Source organism: Bombyx mandarina, chromosome 08 (assembly GCF_030267445.1).
Source record: "Bombyx mandarina strain Sakado chromosome 08, ASM3026744v2".
Taxonomy (NCBI): domain Eukaryota; kingdom Metazoa; phylum Arthropoda; class Insecta; order Lepidoptera; family Bombycidae; genus Bombyx; species Bombyx mandarina.
Genome location: NC_143215.1, coordinates 8,687,271 through 8,710,752, shown reverse-complemented (window position 1 = coordinate 8,710,752; position 23,482 = coordinate 8,687,271). Strand labels below are relative to the sequence as shown.

Here is a 23,482-nt window from a genome sequence, read left to right as displayed (position 1 = left end):
TAACCTACAACGCGTGTATACAGATATGGTAACGAATTGTTTTTATAGTTTAAATACATCACATATACTTTTCTTTGTTGGGTTCCAACCGCTGGTGCTTTAGCCATTCCAACTACCAGTCACCGATCTCGTCGAACTCGACAAATGCGATGAAGAGTTCTACATGCCACTTAACTCATCCTGGCCTAAAGGATAAGACGTCCGGTGCATTCGTATCTAGCGATGCACCGGTGTTCGAATTCCGCTGGCAAGTATCAATTTTTCTAATAAAATGCGTACTTAACAAATCTTCACGAAGGAATATAACCTCGTGTAATAAAAATTAAACCAGCAATATTATAATTTGCGTAATTACTGGTGGTAGAACGTCTTGTGAGTCCGCACGGGTAGGCACCACTACCCTGCCTATTTCTGCCGTGAAGCATTAACGCGTTTCGATTTGAAGGGTGGGGCAGCCGTTATATTAGGTATATAAAAATTAAGACTTAGAACTCGTGTCCCAAGATGGGTGGCGGCGTTTACGTTATAGATGTCAATGAGCGCGGTAACCACTTAGCACAAGTGGGCCGTGAGCTCGTCCACTCATCTAAACAATAAAAAAAGACTACCCAACCCACTAAGTTTCTTGTCGGATCTTCTCACTAGATCGTAACTCCGGTGGTAGATTCACTGAAGCACCGCTCTTGCTAAAGTAGATATTTGAAAATTCTTTCCGTTTTTGCTATCGGTACTTGATGCTTCTGGGAATTAAAAGTTTTTATTAGACATTTTGAAGTCGGTAAAAATGACGTTCAAAGATCAAGCTAACAGAAAGCATTGTTAAAAAAGAGAGCAAGCAGCTTGATTCACAATGGCCATGGAAAGTCATATGTATCGTTGGGCTTAAAATATTTCCTATCTAAAAAAGACTGAAAAACAGTCGAAGATATCTGCCTTATACAGTTTTCATGAAGCATTTACATCAAAATAGTCCGTTTCATTTTGTCATCAGCGTCACGAACGTTGATGTATCGCGCACTAACCCACAAAGCCTTGAAGCCTACAAACACATTAGGCTTACGACAGATTTACGGCAGCCTTGCCACGCTACTGGCTATGATTGAATATTACGCCGCACACGCATTAGTGAAGACGGGGTTTTAAGTTTTTTTTTAAATTACTTTACTTACATATCCTGCTTAGGATCCCGCTGTAAGTCCATAGAAAAAAAATTATCGTCATCATCATCATTCTCCTGTTCTTCTCCCAGTCACCTGGGATCGGCGCAACATGTTTTCTCCTTCCATACTCCTCTATCATATTTCATTTCTTCACACACTTCCCTCTTACACATATCGTCTTTCACGCAATCTATACCTCTACCTCTACATCCTTCCACATTCATAGTAAAAGAAATAGACCATGGACATTTAAAATCTTTTTTTTTTGTGGCAGCCTTCCGAACCTCATGCGAAGTTACTGCGCCTACAAAGTGCACGGAGTATTTTAGTCTTGACGGTCTGCAGATATTGGGAGCAGATCGCGGGCCCAAGGAAAGAACTTTAAAACGAACTCAACATTTTTTAAACATTGTTCGGTGTTTTACCACCTTTGTCATCAATGTTGCCGCGTTTGCAATTCGCATCAAGTTAACAGTCAGTGCAATTTAAATACTACGGCAGTCGAGTGCATTACTTTTTAAGCATTCCTTTAACATCTATCTAAACATTGTATATGCATAATTTTATTTACAAAACTAGCTTTTGCCCGCGACTCCGTCCGCATGAAATAGTTACTTTGGCATAACACTAAATTTTACCCCCACTTCATTTGCGTAGAAGATGAAAATATTTTTTAATTATAGATGTTAAGGAGTTATTTAAACCCCTATTTTGAAACATTCTTTTTTGGTGCTCCACTTTTATTGGTCTTACCGTGATAACCTATATTTGATTTGATTTGATTTGATTTGAACCTATATATAGCCTTCCTCAATAAATGGGTTATCTAACACTGAAAGAATTTTTCAAATCGGACCAGTAGTTTCTGAGATTAGCGCGCTCAAACAAACAAACTCTTCAGCCTATAATATTAGTATAGATAAACATTAATTTTCAAAATTTTCAAGAGTATTTTCATTACAAAATCACCTCGGTATTACGAGTACTCCGCATCTGACATTCGGGTCTTTCGAGCCGGATTGAACCAGCGACCTATAAAATTCCAGTCCACACAGTTCGTTTAATTTATTGCAGAAGCATTATTTTGGTTGTATAATATGGAGCTTTCAATCTTTCGATCAACAATAAATCTTCAATCACATTCGTTTCATGTCTTCCCCAAACATCTAATTTAATGTATCATAATCAGCATTCAGTACCGATCTCTCAGTACCAGAATATAATTCGAGACATCCTTTTGTTACCCTCTGAACCTATTGTCAGTCCCCTGGAGGCGACTCCACATGTAACCAGAGGCCCTTTGTGCTGCAGACCTGCTCCTGACGTCCTCTCCGTGACAAATGAGTCTATACAATTACGAGTACTTTTAATTTAATTCTGGCTAAAAGTGATCGCGAGTTGAGGTTGCATTATAATAGGTTGGGAAAAAAGTTCACAGACACTGCACTAGAACCATGAATGTCGCAAATTTTTTTTAGTGGCTTGCGTTGCATTTTTACCTTTTTTGTAGTAAAATTTTAAAATGTATCGAATTTCTTCATTAGATTCACTCATCTTGACAGTACGAAAAATACATAAAAATCACACATTTTCCTAATTTGAATTTGGAATTACGTTCTTTAAAATTTAAACTTTCAATGATACCAAAACCAGCCAGATACAAATAATATAGCCAAAGAGATTTTATTACAAGTTCATACATACTATAATGCGCAAAGCCTTTTTCCCCAACCTATTATTTAAACTAAGCATGAGATTTCAAATTAGCAGTTTCTGTGCGCATACAGACGACTTAGGAACAATTAAGACTCCCAATATTATTATACAGTTCCCTTCATAAAACGAATGAACTAAACTCATAGAATAAGTTTTGATAATAGAGAGGTCTGGTATAATATTCATCGTCAAAATTACTCCGAAATTTAATTTCGAAATTACCTATTATCCAAAAAACTTACCAAAAAAGTTTGCTGTTATTGATTTTTCAATGCGTAAAATCTATTTTCTTTTCAAATTTTAAATATTCATTGGAGTACTTTCAGTAAAATTTTAATCGAAAATAATGACCAATAAATGAAAATTACAGAAATAACTCAGATGTAAAATCAGAAAATTTTACAGTAAGTAAATGACTTAAGCTGCAATTAAAATTGTCAAGTTATCTAACCCATTCAAAATCAATGATGCGATTAACTCCACGCTATACTCGTCTAAGTATACTTAAGCCAAATGAACGATTAGATCCATTAATCAGGTGTGTAATCAGAAGAAAATAATCAATTTGGATTAAGGTACCAAAGTTGGGTGATATTAAGGTAATCATCAATAATCGAAGATCATCACAGACAAACAACGAAAGCCGCCGCCCATCTTGAAAAAAATAGACCGATAATAATAAGCAATTGAATTGAAATGTGTTTGAAAATATTTACAAACCATTGGTTTTGGCTACAAATTTGACACCATCAATAAAATTCTCGAACCTGGTAATTGGAAGCTTAACGCAAATAAATGTAGGTAAATTGTATACTGCTTACCATTAGCAATCTACTAGTGGCCCCAAATTTTGACTTATCTAAGAGAAACTATGATACGTGTTGTAAAAGGCAAATAAAAAAAAAGTGTGTGTGTCCGCTCCGACGCACGACTGGAGTTTACTGGATATAAAAAATTAAACGAAACAATACGAGAAATAGTTCTATATTACGACAACACGATACACTACAGATTATTAACAAATTAACGAGACACAAAACAAACGACTAACAAATATATGAAAATACAATAATGAGAGAAACGCGCGATCAGTACGAGGCTTTGTGGCGGACTGCCGGCGCATGTACTAGCATGTCACACGAAATGCGCATAACGCATTTCGTGTGACATGCTAGTACGATTTTGGTCCCCATAATTTTCATACCCCGGGCCTATATATGTAAATCGATTCTAAAGGAGTAAACTCCAATTATTTTGCTAAAGACCATGTATCCACAACGTTATTTAAGTATGACACTAATTCAACAAATACATATTCAGGTAATGAAAAAATAATTAAGTATAGCTTTTTAAGTTTTTTATCATGGTTTAGTTTTCGTACTAAAAAAATTTACAAAAACGTTTTTCGAAATGTTAAAAACAAAAATGGGAATTTAATCCATTAAATGAATACAAGCCTTATGGTATCATTAATAAAGATCGAATTTTGATCACTTCGTTTCGATCATCGAATACTATGATTATGTCATAGTATAAATCTAAAACAGTCGAAAAACCATTGAACTACATACAGAATTTTTAACTAGTTATTTTTAAAATGACAAAGGATTAGGCAGTATGAAAATTATGTAATAACCTCACGTCCTAAATATATTAAGCGACAAAAGAACTTACTTGTCCATCAACTCTGAGTACGTCCCTGGATCGTGGACGAAGCAGCGTGGGCGCGGATTAACCTCCCAAACTGTACTCGCATGGTCGACCAAATTAAAAAACCTTTATCTATGTAGCGCCAGCTTAATTATAATGCCGTAAGTCAGGTGACGGGCCTTTTCACAGGGAATTAGGCCGCAAGCACTTTTTATAGATCGCCGTTACACGAGTCGATTGGACGAACGTTCGGAAAATGAATAAATGCTGTATCCAGTATGTTATTGCGTGATCTATCGACGTTCCATAGCTTTCGATAGTGTCGGATATTGGCTAAATAAAAAAAGCTACATTCTCATGTACTAAATAAAGAAAACTCTAGATATATATACATATTTTTATATTAGCGCTGCTACAGGTTGTTCGTCTAGTAAATTCATTAGTTCATTTAAAATGGTAATGGTCTGCCGTCTAGGAGGCGGCCAGAGATGAATAATGAAACAACCGATAGCAATCTCCCATTCCGTATTTACCGTGGTTATATTTTGTATTTTTTTTATATTATCAAATTTAAACACCAAGTTCAATAATTTTAGTCAAGTTTCGAAAATAATCCATCCTAAATACAAATATTAAGTCAAGAGAAACAAGCGCGTAAAATGTAATGTTTATATCGTTATATTTATGTATGCATTTAGGTTAAATAATTACTTATATAATTATATCGTGGAGTGAAAAACTGTTAGGTTTAAGTATTTAAGCGACATCTTTGCAACTTAACAGTATAGCCATTTGAAATTTTTAAATGTTGGAAATAATATCATAACCAAAAAATCTTCAGCTATTTCAATGGAGTAAACTTAATTAAAGTTCAATTAAAAACATCGAACTGTTGATTCTAATACCAAATAAAACGCACCTTTAATTACGAAGGTAAATGTCGCGTAATAAGCGAAATGCCGCTTAAGCTTAAACCATAATATACTCTTTCACTCCTGCATAAAAAAAATTAAAAAAATTATGAACTGGCTGACCCGGCAGACTTCGTAGAGCCTCAATCTATAAATAAAAGACCTAAACTTTTGTATAAAATAAACTTAAAACAAACAAAAGGAATCCGTCCGACGGGGGACACATCAAAGGAAAAACAAAATTGTTATTTTTATTTAATTCCGAGCATTTTCATATTTATCTACCTTTTAAACCTTTTCTGGACTTCCACAAATAATTCAAGACCAAAATTAGCCAAATCGGTTCAGCCGTTCTCGAGTTTTAGCGAGACTAACGAACAGCAATTCATTTTTATATATAGAGATTTATGAATGAAATGAAAATAATAATCTTTGTTTATACTAGACTACATAATATAGATTTATGCACACTAGCAATGAATTTAAACTACGTTGTTAAATAACAAAAGATAATAAGAACAGAAAGCTGTAATAAAATTCAGATTACTAAACAATATCTCAATGGTTTGACATTGTGATAACATTCCCTAATAAAGCCCCCGACACCAATCAAAGAATATTTGCTTCAAGTAAACAAAAACATCGATTTCGTAGAAGAATAAGATATAGAGTTGAATTCATGACTGAGATTTGAAACTTCTATCTCAAGCTGGTGGCATTTACATTGTTGATGTATTTGGTCCACCCAAAGGAGCATATTGCTGAGAAGCAATAAAAAAAGAAGTATAAAACTTCTAAGGCTACTAGACAAGCAGTAAAAACAAAACTACATCTGAAAACGAAGCACAACAAGCGTTCCCTATTATTCTACAAAAAGGTGTCGCACATAACAGAGATCGTAACAATATGAGAACCGAATTTATGTTCGGATGTCACCATAGCTGCAGTGACAAGGATTGTACTGACAAACATAAAACCGTTGTAAACTTTGTAATGAGCGCACCAATAGACTTGTCGTGTGTCGGCTTAACCCAAGCCGTTTGTGTATTAAGAAATAGTGTGACTTTTATTGTAAGTCAATATTCCCGCATGTGGGCGCTGCTCTATTATCGGACGATTGTTGACCATTGGTTAGGGACGTGAACAGAATTTCGTGGATCCCACGCAGCCCTGTTATATATTTTCCTGTCGTTAATGTCGTTATAAGCTGTTCAATATTTAACACAAAAGTGAAGTTCAGTTTAAATATAGCTATATAATATTGCTGGCAATAATTATTTTTTTGGCCAGAGAAGCTTATTTGGTTAAAAGCTTATAATTATACGATTCGATAGAGGTTCGTGAAGTGACTCCTCGCCATTTTTGTTTTTATGATTGTAGATGAGCATTACTTATGATTTATTGATGGTAGGACCTTTTGTGAGTCCGCATGGGTAGGTACCACCACCCCGCCTATTTCTGCCGTGAAGCAGTAATGCGCTTCGGTTTGAAGGGTGGGGCAGCCGTTGTAACTATACTGAGACCTTAGAACTTAAGGTGGGTGGCGCATTTACGTTGTAGATGTCTATGGGCTCCAGTAACCACTTAACACCAAGTGGGCTGTGAGCTCATCCACCTATTTAAGCTATATATCTAAAAATAATAATTAAAACCTGCATATAAATACATTGTAATATTTTCTTTAATGTTAATAATGAATGAATGATAAATCTGAAAGTCGTCGTGGCCTAAAGGATAAGACGTCCGGTGCATTCGTGTGCAGCGATGCACCGGTGTTCGAATCCCGCAGGCGGGTATTAATTTTTCTAATGAAATACGTACTCAACAAATGTTCACGATTGACTTCCACGGTGAAGGAATAACATCGAGTAATAAAAATTAAACCCGCAAAATTATAATTTGCGTAATCACTGGTGGTAGGACCTCTTGGGAGTCCGCACGGGTAGGTACCACCACCCCGCCTATTTCCGCCGTGAAGCAGTAATGCGTTTCGGTTCGAAGGGTGGGGTAGCCGTTGTAACTATACTGAGACCTTAGAACTTATATCTCAAGGTGGGTGGCGCATTTACGTTGTAGATGTCTATGGGCTCCAGTAACCACTTAACACCAGGTGGGCTGTGAGCTCGTCCACCCATCTAAGCAATAAAAAAATAAAAAAGAATAATGATTTTCATAATATTTTACAATTAAACTACAAAATAAATGTACCAGAAAATCAAATTCCTAATACAAAACGCATCCAGACTCGTTTTGTTGTACTGTGTTCAGTGAAATACATATTATAATAATAACAAGTAATCCGTGATTGATGTCGAGTAATCAATCCGAATTAACCAAAGAATGTTGCCTATTATAATTTAAAGTGACACGAAACGACAATTCTTGATTCGTGAGAGTGAGTCACATACAAGTCTTTTTAAAATGTCGGCGTGGCCTAAGCGATAAGACGCCCGGTGCAGTCGTATCAAGCGATGCAACGGTGTTCGAATCCCGCAAGCAGGTACCTACAAATTTTTCTAATGAAATACGTACTTAATAAATGTTCAACATTGACTTCCACGGTGAAGGAATAACATCGTATAATAAAAATCAAACCAGCAAAATTATAGTTTGCGTAATTACTGGTGGTAGGGCCTCTTGTGAGTACGCACGGGTAGGTACCACCACCCCGCCTATTTCTGTCGGGTGGCGTAGCCATTGTAACGATACTGAGACCTTAGAAGAGATATAATCTCAAGGTGGGTGGCACATTTACGTTGTAGATGTCTATGGGCTCCAGTAACCACTTAACACCGGGTGGACTGTGAGCTCGTCCACCTATCTAAGCAATAAAAAAAACCTGTGTTCGTGCTACCGTCCTGCGCGTGTTTGATGCGAAATAACCATGGCATTTCGGTTTAGACGGTAGCTATAATTATAATACACGTATGACATCACCTCATACCTCAGAGTACGTCTAATTTTACATTGTGAAACTTGGAGCCAAAAAAAATTTATTACTACCAGATTTAAACTTACGAAAAAAAAAATTGAGTTTAATAAATTTGAATTGCCGCGCGTTAAAAAAATCAAGAGATATGAATATCTCTGAAATTCTCCATCTGATAGATAAGACGCCCAAAATAGTCATGTACCCAAAGAAAGACGTGGGTTGCTAATGGGGCAATCATCGGTTTTTCTAAGTAATTAAATTCACCAATAAAATGTAAACCGTGTTTTTATGTACACCTTAATTACAGTGGGTGTTATGAACGAATACGGGTGGGTAATTCTTAGCAGGGAACGGAAACCGTGCGTTCTTATAAGACTGTATTTGATTAAATTAACTCCTAGAGCCGCCTCGGAGAGTACTCTACGGCAGACACAATTTTTAGTTTCTGTTTAGCATTAAAGATGCCTTTATCAGATATGAAAGGCAAATAACCGAAATCTTGGATTCTAAGTTAATCTATATATATATAAATGCATTGTTGTTTGGCTAATTTTGGTCTTGAATTATTCGTGGAAGTCCAGAGAAGGTTTAAAAGGTGAATAAATATGAAAATGCTCGAAATTATACAAAAACAAACAATTTTGTTTTTCCTTTGAAGTGTCTCCCGTCGGACGGATTCCTTTTGTTTTTTTTTAAAGTTTTTTTATACAAAAGTTTAGGTCTTTTATTTATCGATTGAGGCACTAAGAAGTCTGCTGGATCAGCTAGTTCAAAGATAAAATATTGGAAACCTTTGTTTCGTATTACTAAATTTTCCTTTAAATGCTTGTTAACTTAGTATCGCTCGGTTTTTGGCTGTCCGACAATGAGTTTAGAAAACAGTCCTCGTCGCAATCGTGACGTTTTATTAATTAACATGTGTATATAGAAAAATTAATATTGTCAGTCACTATGACCATTGCTTCAAATTTGACAGTTAGTATTTTAATTTTTGGAACAGTTCTAATCAAACGTCTGACTTGATCTCTAAGCTCAGCTGTTTTAAAGTACTTCTATCAGAGCCTACAGACATCACCACAACGTTAAAGCCGTCACTCACTTTAAGACACCAGATTCTATTTTCAACTTTTCATATTTAATATAATAATAGCTGTAATAATTCAAAGGAGAATGCATGTCTAGTGTTCCTTTTATGCTCCTTTTATAACTTTCTCTTGGATTATCCTGCCTTGCCTATCTTCAGCTGTGCCTATTTATACCACTATTCAATTTACATTCGAAACTTTTGATGTAAGTTTTAAAATTTTGACGAATATCAATTTCATAAATTATGAATTTTGCATTTAATTAAACGTTACATATTTTTTCAAAAATACATTAGTTAAAAAATAAGAGAAATCTATTAAATTTCGTTAAATAACAGCTTTTCCTTCTTTTTTCGGTCTATTAACAGATATATATTATTTCGTGTGACAGACAGATCTATATATTAATACGTGAAGCAAAAACTTTGTATCCCTTTTTACGAAAATTGCGCGGACGGAGGAGTATGAAATTTCGCACACTTATAGAGAATATAGAGAAGGAGTGCAGAATGCTATAATACTTTTTTTTTAATTATGCATAGTAAATACATTATATCAATAAAAAGAAACATTACACAAACTACCATGTATTTGACACACACACGCATTCATACTATTTGTTTGTTGTCAATCTTTTCTTATTGCGGTCTGTGATCAAATTGAGAATAGATTTAATATTATTTGTCTTTATTAATATTTACCTAAAGTGTAGTCTTGACGAAATATGTGATTATAGAAATATAATAGTCTTTGATAATAGAATCATAATGGGTACAAACTTATAATTTTAATTAACTATAGTCGAATATCGACTACCAGGGGACCAGTAGTATTCAAAAATATATCACTCAGTACGTACATACATACCAATACATACCTACTAGTATATTCGCTTCTTCTCTCGCTAATTAACTACAGATATGAATCATGTTTTACGACTTGACACATAGCCTCTGGGATAGCATAGCTTTGATATTCATTTATTTCATTTTACTATCCAACATCTATCAAAATCATACACTAGAAATATTCAATAATAAAATTAATTAAAACCTTCGACTTTGTTTCAGATTTCAACTAAAATAACGCAACGTAACATGTCATAAGGTTAGTTTCTATTTGACGTATGCCTAATTTAAATTACTAACGATAACAATGATACGGTGTAATTAAATTACGTAATATATTACTTCTTATCTTAGAAATATTTATTACATTTGCGTCAATGCTTTCGAATGAATTGATATGAAATTCCTGTGTTATCGGTGATGTAATGAAATGCAAATAAGATACTTCGCATAGTTAAGTATTAAGTATGAATAAATGTATAATATGTTAACAAGTGTTGACAGTTGTAATACGATTAAGACCTCAACCTCATCTCTGGGTGGCGGTTTCCACTTTGCGATGCCTTTGGACTCTAGACTCCAGACTTTTGAACCATTTAATATGAAATGGGCTGTGAGTTCATACAATATGGAAAAAAATCTGTTTTTTTTTCGAATTAGGAACCAATCATCCGGAATTTTTAATGATTGCTGTCACTCATCGCGAATAAATCGAAATCTCAAATAAATCAATTCTCATCCTTCAAAATACAAGCACGCGGAGCTACTAACTTAAAAAAATCCAGATCTGCACAATCAACGTATGTTTTTATTTTTTATTACACGATATAAAACTCTCCCAGAAAGTAAGTAGTTCGTCAACGCATGTTAGGTAGGGACTTATATGTATTTTTTTTTATAGCTTACGTGGATAGACGAGCTCACAGCCCACCTGGTGTTAAGTGGTTACCGGAGCCCATAGACATCCACAATGTAAATGCGCCACCCACCTTGAGATATAAGTTCTAAGGTCTCAAGTATAGTTACAACGGCTGCCCTACCCTTCAAACCGAAACGCATTACTGCTTCACGGCAAAAAAACGTGTGGACTCACAAGAGGTCCTACCACCAGTAAAAAAGTATTTGGAAACACCAATATATATAAACGAGTATATTGGTATTTCCAAGGAATTAGAACCCCGACATAGTCGCATCACTTAATACACATAATCTGGGCAATTTCCTCATTAGGTCACGGGCCCTCAAACTCAGTATAAAGTAGATAAACACTCTAAAAAAAAATTATTTATATTTGTCTACCTTGGGGAAGTAATCACGCCACTACAATATATTTATTGTTTAGATACGCAAACAGTAATGTTAATTTCGCCCACCAAGCGACCGTTAGTTCATTTAAATATTCCAGTTTTGTTTTAGAGCTAAGTACGGATTACCTTTAAGTGAAATTTTCGTTAAAGTCACGGCAAGCCTATTGTCACTTTCACGATAAAATCAGTAATATTGTTAAGCTCCGTAATTGAAGCGATTTCTACGTGGCTCGGATTAGTTTTCGTTTATATAAACAATGAACTAAGAATGTTAGTCTTCGTTTATAAAATTATTTCTCTATTTACGGTCTTATTATATAAGTAATTATTATAATTATTATTGTTTATTATTTATTTATTATATTATCTATAAATATATTATATATTATCAACATAGAAGTAGAAACACAATCATAATCTGCATCTGTGCTTGAACTAGGTGATAAAACATAATTACTCATATACAGTACACATCGGATCGGAAATGTGACCCACTGAGAAGATCCGGCGAGAAACACAGTGGGCTGTGTCTATGAGCTAATTTACTCGTCGAGCCCTTCGTCGCAAGCAACGGGCTCGGCGAGGACGGTCTCTAGACCGGGATAATCTCTAATTAGTAAGAGTAGCATGTAGCTTAGAGATACCATTCGTGACAGGGGAGATCGAGGGAAAGAGACCGCGCGGGCGCAGTCCGACAAGGTGGTTCGATGAAATCCGCACTACATTAGAGATCCCATTCCACGAAACCCTTCTTGCCAATGATCGGAAGCGCTCGAGGGACATTACAAGTAATAAAAGCCTGTCGAAACATGATGTTACGACATAACACAAAAAAAAACCCTTTAGTTGCTTATATATTTCGATAAAGGACACAGTAGGTGCAAATATTAACAAATAATAAATAATTCTTAGCATGTGTTCTACTGGAGACCACGTACCGGTAAGCGCAGCGTTGGGCGTCCCCCTACCCGTTGGACCGATGACTTGCGGCGATATGCTGGGAAAGATTGGATGCGGAAGGCGGAGGATCGTTCATTATGGCGGACTATGGGAGAGGCCTTCATCCAGCAGTGGAGAGATACAGGCTGATGATGATGTGTTCTGTTAACTCATAATAATACATTTATTATACTAACATTTAGTAAATTAGAAACTAGAAAATTGTACAACATATTAAATATACCTACCTTAAAATAAATAATAAATCGTATACTTTAAAAAGAACCCTGATTCGTAAACTTGTTTTTGTTTTCATTTTCGACACATGTACCTGTATATTATCAAAGCAATATGGAGTACACTGTTACTTTAAAGTCGATCGTTCATTCAAAAAATTCAATCATCGTTAATACGTTTCTTTGTTAATTCATTATTCGTTAATTCATAAAATTCATTCAAAAACGTACGAAATAGTTTTTCTTTATCGAATTTCCACTTCCGCGTTTTCCATTGCGTTTTTTGATGCCGGCATGCACAGACACTCGCCTCGAGCGTATGTCAACCGCTCTAGCGCAGATTATACATAATCCTCTTTCTCTGAGCTAAGCTGCTTTGGTAGCTTTGTACTCGGAATTTACCGGCGATGCCCGTCAAGTGCGCCCTAAATTTGTTTGCAACAACCAACGTAAACTAAGCTCACATTAACGAAATAGGATAGGGAAATCGATATAGATGATACACAAGTTTCTGTAAAGTCTTGAAGTAAATAACTATAGTTATTATTTATACGTCACAATTTCAATGTATAGGCACGTGTAAAATCCCTCAACCAAGGAAATTCATTTAAGGATTGTTAAGATCGTCTTTTCGACGAAATGCGAAATCCGAAAAATAATAACATCCCGTAAAATAAATAGGAGAAAATAATAAATTGCGAATGTTTGAGGAAGACATATCGCGAAATCACGTAAAAGTAAACCCGAGTTGAACAAAATGTCAGGTCGTAATCGATGGAGAGCTAATGGGGCTTTAATGCGGGCCGGAGTCACAGACGCGTGTCCCGACATCGGCCATTGAGATTACGGTATAATCCTCTTTCTTTGTGCCTAAGTCACTCCGGACTCCCGGCCTAAGCTAAGGACGCCATTTGCCGAATCAATTGCGATTTATGGCGCTTTCGTAACGCTACGATTGTCATATTATTAAATTATGTATAGCTCTTCGGAATTTGTTGTACATCGAATAAGCTTCTATTTTAATATGGTTGCAGTTCAGTTTTCCAAAACGTAGAAAATAACATTTTTTTTACCTACCTAAGCTGATAGCCTTGAGAGGCTATTTCAGCGGAACCTTAACTAGTAGGTGAGCTCACGGAGCTCGAACCTGACGACGTTGCTAACACGAACCCTAGCAAGAGCCGTGCTTCGCAGAATCTACCACCGGATTGGAAACGCGACCCACTGAGAAGATCCGGCGAGAAACTCAGTGGGCTGTGTCTGAGGGTTAATTTACTCGTCGAGCCCTTCGTCGCAAGCGACGGGTTCGACGAGAATGGTGACCGGTGCTTGAGGTACCTAAAAGCACCGTTAGTGGACCGGGAGGATCCAAAATGACGTGTTTGGGGCGACGTCGACTGCTTTCCATTCTTTGAAAATAGCTACTATAACGTTTAAAAAGGAAAATAGCTTATTTTCACACTTTTATTTATTAGTTAATATGATTGTACCATTTGTCGAACAAAGCTTTCGTACATGTCCGTAGCCTTTACCTATGTAAAATACCCGAATCAGAAACTCCCATTCCCACGTATCAAGCCCATAGTCGAAGCGAGTTTGTTTTGTTTTGTTATTCGACGAAATTTTAAATAGAAATAACACCAGATGTCGGTTTCGTATATCGTATCCTTAAAATTTGTTTGTCTTTCGTCGCTGCAATAGCACAGGAGTTTCGAGAATATGTTATTCTTTTTAAAACAAATAAAAGCTGGTATAGACGTTTGAAATAAATATTTTGAATGAATTAATTATGTTACTAATTATAAAAGACTTTAAAACAATACCAATACATTTGTTTAAAACGAACTAATATTTACCCACGTACTTTTTTTTAAAATATGCTACTAAAACTAAGGAATAAAGAACAAATGAGCCCCACTCAAATTTATGTACATACAAAATCTTTATAAAACTGACTGTTTTTACAGTTTAATTTTAAATTTTGTCTAAAGCAATCAGGCAATTATTAACAGTAACTATCTAAAATTAAGTCAACTTATTCTGCTAGCAAGGAATTAAACATATTTAGGTCAATGGATATGAATATATTAAAGAACAAAATCGATAAGTGAAACAGGTTGTTCGTGGGAACAAGGTCACGATCGAATGCATATTAAGCTAAGCGAGGTCAATTAAATGGTTTATGCTTATATATATACATATGTATATACATATATCTCTCGGAATGCGATGAAGATAAAAACCAAGGTCAAACAAACTGCTAGCCCTCAAGACATTGACTGTGTATACATTTTGTGCCGACAAAACGTGAACATGATAATTTTGTTAGAAATATTCATTCGAATTGAAATTTTACAATTTTTATTTTTATTGCTTAGATGGATGGACGAGCTCACAGCCCACCTGGTGTTAAGTGGTTACTGGAGCCCATAGACATCTACAACGTAAATGCGCCACCCACCTCGACAAATACATATTATTGATCATCTGTGAATTTTTACTGGTAGTAAGACCTATTGTGAGTCCGCACGGATAGGTCCCCGCCCATTTCTGCCGTGAAGCAGTAATGCGTTTCGGCTCGAAGAATGGGGCACCTGTTGTAACTATACTGAAACCTTAGAACTTATATCTCAAGGTGGGTGGCTCATTTACGTTGTGGATGTCTATGGGCTCCAGTAACCACTTAACACCAGATGGGCTGTGAGCTCGTCCACCCGTCTAAGCAATAAAAAAAATAAAAATAAAACCGATAATAATATCTAATGAATTTATCACTATCACCTACACCTGCTTTGTTTATTTATTGGTATGATTTCTACAGTCTGAATAACCTTATAATGAGCTTATCTTCTTGATGTTTTTACAGTGCAATGATATTTCCTTGTTCAAGTGAGGATTCAAGGGCCACGTGTCGATCTCAAATCACGCGCCGTCGACGGCAAAAAAAAAACGCAATACGAAATTAAACCTCTTTTAATCGTGTCTGCGGCTAGAAAATAAACCTTAGAAAATACTAAATCATTGAATTGTATAAACGAGTGGAAGCGAACTTAATGACGTAGCATCCGGAATGCGCCCGCGCGCCTCCAGCCACGGAACTTCAATTTCCGCCCCAAAGCTGATTTTCCTTTTATGACAGCAAGACAGCTCTTATTTTTTCTGCCCTCATCAATATTTATTGAGGATCCCATCAGTGTCGTGACAATTATAGCGTTTGGACCACTCTTGAATAATATTTCTTTAAGAAGCTCTTTCTTTAAAATCGTTGTTTGTTGAATTTGCTTAGCAAATAGTGGAAAATTATTCGGACTTAGTAAATTCCTAGTGTTACAGAAGAACATAATTCTAGTTCTTAATAGTTCCTCTGAACACATAATCAATATCATATTCATTCATTCATTCATTCATTCATTCATTCAATCATTCATTCAATATCTTAACGCAAATATTAAAGGATAACAATTTACAAGTTGAAGAGCTTAAACCAATTATTAACCTTAAGATTCCCAAAAAGAGAAATATTCAATATATATATTATGAATAATTCTCTAAGTATACACTACTTAGTTACATTTTCCTCAATTTTCGCGTGTCGTAGACACAATCAAAACTTCTTTTACGGTTTAATCTTGTCATTACATTATTTTTGACTTTTCAAAAACGTTACATTTTGATAATCACAGAGGACTTAGAGTATTATTATTCATCGAGATTTGAATATTGTACTAACTACCTCTTATTATTTTATAAAAAAATATTTCTATACCTTTCCGTTTCGTTTGAAATAAAATTATATTCAGATCCCTACTTCGCAGTCAGCAACGCCGTAACTTTTCTATTTGCAGTCATCTACACCTTTGCTTTTTTTCCATTTGCAGCACCCGCGTTGTTAGCGATGCAAATAGATAGCTTCGTATAAGAATTAAGCAGCTTCTATAGGAGTAATGATTTTTTTTTTATTGCCCTTGTAGGCAGACGAGTATACGGCCCACCTGATGGTGAGTGGTTACCGTCGCCCATGGACTTCAACAATGCCAGGGGCAGAGCCAAGCCGCTGCCTACCGCTTAATACTATCCACAAGCCACTTTTGAGGAAGGACATGTCATAGCGCTCGGAAAACACCCTGGAGGGGAGCTCATTCCAAAATGATAGTAGAAAATGATAATTACATCGTGCCGTTACATTATGTAAGCTAGTAATCTATGGATATTATTAACGACATAAATGACAGTAACACTTAAACTGGCTCTTAAAGTATTGTGATTAATTCCAAACCTGAATTAATTTAGTTAATTTCAAGTATTTTCTAGGTGCATTTGAAATATACAGTCCGCTATAACCATGCAAGGGAGATTTTAAGCTTACATCGTAACATAAGCAGCGGGATCCATGCGATGAATGATTCATTATCAGATGATCCTAAAATATATCTCTCATCTTTTACCAGCAATATTCTATCATATCCTTTGTTTACTTTTAGATAAACGTTAAGCATGTATATAAATACTTGTATATAAATGCATTTATATAAATACTTATAATAATATAATTACGTTAATTTAAATTTAAGTTTTACTTTTTGAGGGCTGGGCAGACATCACTTTGAGTTGTCTTAGGGCTTCGGTTAACTCTTTTACGAACGTGACGTCTTCAGCCTTAGGTATTAGTAAAATAGCGTATCACGTAAAGATAGTAGATTGAGATGAACCACTCAGCTATTTTTGAAAACAAGAAACAAGAGAGTTATTAATTTATATATGCGTGTGTGTGTGTCAAATACATGGTAGTGTGTATTGATATTTTTATTGATTTAATGTACTTTTTATGCATAATTTAAAAAAAAAATACGATTCTGCACTCTTATTTTTTCTCTTTAAGCTCTATCAGTGTTGGAAATTTCATACTCCTCCGTCCGCGCAATTTTCGTAAAAAGGGGTACAAAGTTTTTGCTTCACGTATTAATATATACTTATAGATATTGCCTCCGTCGAACAGCTGTTCCGGCTGGCTGCTGATAGAAATGAATATAGGAAGCTAACGGCCAACCTTCAGGATTTAAGAGGCACTGGAAGAAGAAGAAGAATAGACGGTTATCCATAAGATCAGTTGTACCTATTAGTTTATGTATTACGAAATATTTATCTAGTAGGAGGTATCTAGAAAGGAATACAGATTCATGCGTTATCTTAACAAACATCGAACAGCCTAGCCGTGGGTAGCTTTCCGAGTGCGTAGTGGCTCGTCGTAATAAAATAAACGTCCTTATTCTCGGCGGCGCGGCGAGCGCAAATATAAATCTGTCGTGAGATCGTGTATTAATCGTCGTATTTGGTGAATAAATTTACTTTTGTTTGAGTTTGCTTTTGCTTTGGCTTTTATTTATTCAGTAGGACGACCCCGGGGTAGAGATACTCCGCTGTTTACATAACATTTTCGTGCCACCGTACAATCGTCGACTCGTCGACGTTTCCACAAACTTGAATTTACTAACTGTTGATTTAGATATAAGTGCTTCGGGCTGTTTTTTCGCGTAAAAATAATTTCGGTACCGCCTTTTCGCGTCATGTAATAAAATTAAACAATCTAAACGTGTTTATTGACGGTGGAGGCATGGTAAACATTTTCGCTTTACTGCCAATTTATTTTCGGTTATAAAAATATAAAAAAATAAATAAACACCTAATTGAATACTGCGAACGCGCACTGAATTTTGTTGTTACAAACGGAATTTTTCGGCGCGAACGCCAGGAGTGAAGTTGTGTGATTTGTTTGATTTTGTCTAATTATTTCTTCTTCAGGTTTAAATGTGTAATAATGGTGGTTTATTAACGGTTTAATATCTGTGAAAGTGCACAAATGTGGGAAAATGAAATAAAGCCACTGGACGTAACTTCTCGGGATCCTCCAAAAAAGGCCCCTGAAAAAATTTCAGTAAATGATCACCATGTTATTGAGATTGTATTTCATCCCATATCATCTCATCTTATTTCATATAATTTCACTCCATAATATCATTTTTCATAAAAATAAGAATATAAATTAAAATAAGACATGACTTAAAGGTCCTAGTTACCAGGTCATAAAATCCCATTAAAAAAATATATATTACAAAACAGACGAACGATGTATTTTTCACGCAATACCAACGAGCCGCATTTGTTTTGGCAACACAAAATAGTTTCATTTCGTAACTTTGACACTATTTTCGTACGATCGGACATACATATGTTTTTATGCAAAATCTCGTAACTGATAAGCCTTGTTTATTCTATTGGTTTTGACGCCCGCACATTGCGCTGTCTTATAAGTCAGTACGGTGAAATGTTTATGATAGGTAGCAGACTGCAGTTGGGATGTTTGTGCGAATACACAATACTATCAGAGCATTGCGTGGGCGATTGATTTACACGTAACGATGTGGTGCGACAATACAGCTAGACTTACGCGGTACATACACGATGTCTTATGGATCAGTTATAGTGTTAAAATTACGTCATAAATACTGGCTTACTTCTTATTGGATATTGGAATTCAAACGTGCTTAGTAGAATTACATGTGACATAAATTATTATGTACAGTTTATCTAACAATAATTCTGAGTAAGTAAATTCCAAAATTCACGATTCAAACGAAACATACTGGTGGTAGGTACTGGGCAGGTACCACAAGCCCGCCTATTACTGCCGTGAAGCAGTTATGCGTTTCGGTTTGAAGGACAGGGCAACCGTTGTAGCTATACTGAGATCTTAGAACTTATATCTCAAGGTGGGTGGCGCATTTTGCGTTGTGAATGTCTATGGGCTCCAGTAGCCATTTAACACCAGGCTGTAAGCTCGTCCACCCGTCTAAGCAATAATAAAAAAAATAAAAAAATCGAACCATAAAACAAAAGTGCGGTTAAAGTAAAGAATTACTTCGAAATTTCGTCTCGTTCATAAATAACATTTAATTTTGAAAATATGAAATAAGGTATTGCAGAACCGGATTCGCATTCAAAATTAAGAAACACTCTCGCTGTAATGAACGAACGGGGACGCCATTAAAATAGCGGATCATAAATAATTCAGGCGCGGGGTTTGGCGTCGTTTCAAGACATTTCCACATTAAATTTCATGAGAGGTACATTTTTCCGGCGGGCGGCGGGCGTTCGGAATCGCGCGGCCGTCGACGATGCGGGACAGCTAGTTACATGGCTACATACATACATACTAACACTAGGAGCAGGCTTAGGGACCCCGGGAACCGTACTCGTCGAACTCGAAAAAGAGTTCGACGTGCAACCTAACCCATGAATCGCTGAGTTTCTCGCCGGATCTCTCGCTCGGATCTTCTAAGCGGGTCCCGATTCCGATCCGGTAGTAGATTCATTCGCGAAGCAGCTGCTCTTGGGCTGTTAGGTCTCTTTCGGAGGCGCTCGGGCAGCTGTTAGCAAATCCCACCCCTTCTGGCTGAGCCTTTGCTCGCCCACCTGTCCTGGTGAAAGTGAAAAGGCCTCCGGGACACCAGTAATCCTTCAATCACAAAAAAAAAAGTTACATGACCGTCGCAACTACTAAATTGACCGTTTTGTTCGATCGTCGGAACGATACGGTCATACGGTGCTAAATCGAATCGCTCGCTCCCTCAATAGACACAAATCACTGCATTCCGTACTCAGTTGAGTAATGAGCGTTCAATCCTGCATTTATACAAACAAGATACGCGCGATTCTCGAACGATTCCGCTTTAAATATTTCGAAGCGCTGGGCAAAGAAAATTTTATTTGTTCGTTTTGTGTCGTCGCCTTAGCCGCTGGGAACGGGAGGCCCGGCCGTCTCGTTTTATTTTGACGTCGTAAACCGAAGTCTACGGCTTACTAACGTTGATTTATATGTTAATTGCTGTAACGATCTTCTTCTAGTTTACATTACCAAAAGCAACGTAAACGATTATTGATTAACTAAGGAAGAAGTTGTGAATTTCAGAATAGGATGACTCCTTTTTAAATTACTAGAAGTTTTTCGGTGTAAAGTTAAATTTCAACTTAATGGTATTTATTTATAAGTTTAAATTTATAATTGTATTTATTTATTTATTTATTTCAGTCTTCTTTCAAATTAACAGCATAACCAAAACATTTGTAAGGTATTAATAATATTAGCTTAAGTAATTTCTAGCAACAGCTATAAATCGCTGCAAACCATCATGGAATATATCCGTTTCCGGAACATTTTTTAATTTTTTAATTGATTAGATGGCTGGACGAGCTCACAGCCCACCTGGTTTTAAGTGGTTACTGGAGCCCATAGATATCTACAACCTAAATGCGCCACCCACCTTGAGATATAAGTTCTAAGGTCTCAGTATAGTTACAACGGCTGTCCCACCCTTCAAACCGAAATGCATTACTGCTTCACGGTAGAAATAGGCAGGGTGGTGGTACCTACCCGTGCGGACTCACTAGAGGTCCTACCACCAGTAAAAGAGATTAAACAGAGATTAAACCATTAGAGTAGTCTTTATTATTTCAACGATTCGCGAAACTGAACTGAAAAAAATATCATCATATTTAATGGCAGTTTCAATGAACAAAATGCTTAATACAACTTCGCGCTATTTTATTATTATTATTATCGTCATCACATACGAAAACACTTTTATTTTTCAAAAGACATTAGTGAGCTAAAACAGAAGATTCGAGGGCCCCACGACAATTCGCCTACAATGTGAAAACAGTGATCCATCATGTTACTATCAAAATTTGATGTTGACATAAAGTGGATGAGAAAATGATTGATGCGTTGGCCACTTCTGAAAGCCAAGCTCTTAACGCAACCAAAGCATATTTTCAATTAATTTTATGCAGTCGGCTCCCTACCACTAACACTCATAGAATGTATGTGTAATTTATTTTTTAATATATTCCTATTTAAGGATTGAGTGCTGAGTGAGCTTAGAGTAACTTGAATTACAATTTTTATCCTTATTGGTACAGTTTTCAGTAAGTTATCCAGTTTAATTCTGAACAATAAACTACTGATTATGTATACCAATAATTTTAAGGCCCTAAGATGAGTTCTCGTAGGTTTACTAATTAAAAACTGTCATCTACCTCGAGATGTTAACTTGAAATCTCAGTTGAAATTAAAGCTATTGTTAGACCGGTAAGAGTAACGCCATCTATCGCCGAATAGTCGAACAAATATCGAAGGATCTAGTAACATCTAGAACGCTCAAGAATTATAACGCCATCAATTGTCAGATAGCGGAAACACACAATACTCGACTTTTGTGGAATATTCTCGACGATTCTAGGATTTCGTTTCAACTATAAAAGCTTTGCAGAGGTGGCACGCAGTTAGCTAGTAATCGGAACTACTCGAAGCGAAACAGCTTACGGATCACCTGAAGCGAACCGGAAGAAGTGAATTGCGAAATTTAAAGCGTTTGAAGTGTTCTAAGTGCTAATACAGTGTTAACTTGTACTTCGGTAGATTTTTTAATTTATCCCGAACCCCAGCGCGTAAAACTATGTATATACTCGTAATCCCCTATTGAGAAATAGGCATTTTAGTGACAGTGGAAGTTTGTCTATTATCAACTAGTATTGTGCACACATTCAATAATAATATTACTTTTCCCAAGATTTGGAAGCCGAAATTATACCGTCACTCTATACGAGTGTATAGTGGACTTTATTAAGCCTCAAACGTTTAATATTACTTTCTTAAAGCAATCTACATTTATATTTTTATAAGTAGCTCTAATGTTCTGGATGTCAAAAATATTTCTCCTTCTTCCAAAAATATGCTATAACAAAGCTCACTGAAAATAAATTTGTCAGTCTTTCACTGACTTAAGGACACTTGTGGATTGACATTGTCACATGAAAGAAACCGTGACTTTTCATTTTTATTTTACTTGGGTCTTCCTTTTACTATTTATAAATTGGATCATACCGTTATTGGCTTTTCGACAACACGCACTTCTTTATTATTCAATCTAATAGTACTTTTGTGTCTGTTCTAATATTTTGCGGCTTTTTTCTAGAATTCCGTAGCGGAATTACGAAAGCTGAACCATTTTAATTTATGTGGAGATTTCAAGTCCAAAGAGCGTAATCAAAAGATACAGCCTACTGAGTTTCTCGCCGGGTTTTTCAGAGGGTTGCGATTACGATCCGGTGGTAGACTCTGCGAAGCACTGTATTTGCTAGAGCTATGGTTCGCAAATTATCTCAGGTTAAGCATGTGAGCTTACCTACCCATCCGAACGTAACGGAAATAGCGTCTTAGGCTACTACCGAATAGGTAAGGAAGAAAAACAGATAGAATGATAGTTCCTTATCAACAGCATTCGTATCGTCGTCTTACCGACAATCGATATTTAGTAGAGAACTTTTCGATTAGTTTCCCACTTCCTTCAACACAACGCTACATCAAGAATTTTGGCTGTGTGGCGGACCAGCATAACTCCAGCATATTTCTTCCATTGGATGCTGTAGAAAACGAGTAAAGAGCTTAGTAAATGGGCTGTGGCACGTCTGTCAATAATATTTCATGATAGAGTAACCCCACCTCAATACACTGTTTATCGGTGGCAAGGACATTGCGAGAGCATCACCTTTCTTCCTATTTCTGTCGTGAAGCAGTTATGATGGGTTCCGGCTCGAAGACTAAGGCAACCGCAATGCAATTGAAAGTCCTCGACTCCACGA

At 36.1% G+C, this 23,482-nt stretch overlaps 1 protein-coding gene across 6 annotated transcripts in view; it reads left to right on the top strand.

The window, feature by feature from the left end:
• LOC114248169 (uncharacterized) overlaps window positions 1-23,482 on the top strand; it is a 119,023-nt gene that overhangs the window by 72,891 nt on the left and 22,650 nt on the right. For 4 of the 6 annotated variants that reach the window (XR_003624932.2, XR_016323421.1, XM_028181323.2 and 1 more), the window contains exon 3: window positions 10,525-10,561. The exons of the other annotated variants lie outside the window; for them this stretch is intronic. The gene's annotated coding sequence lies outside the window, so the exon portion shown is untranslated. The remainder of the gene's footprint in view (window positions 1-10,524; window positions 10,562-23,482) is intronic. 6 annotated transcript variants of the gene reach the window in all.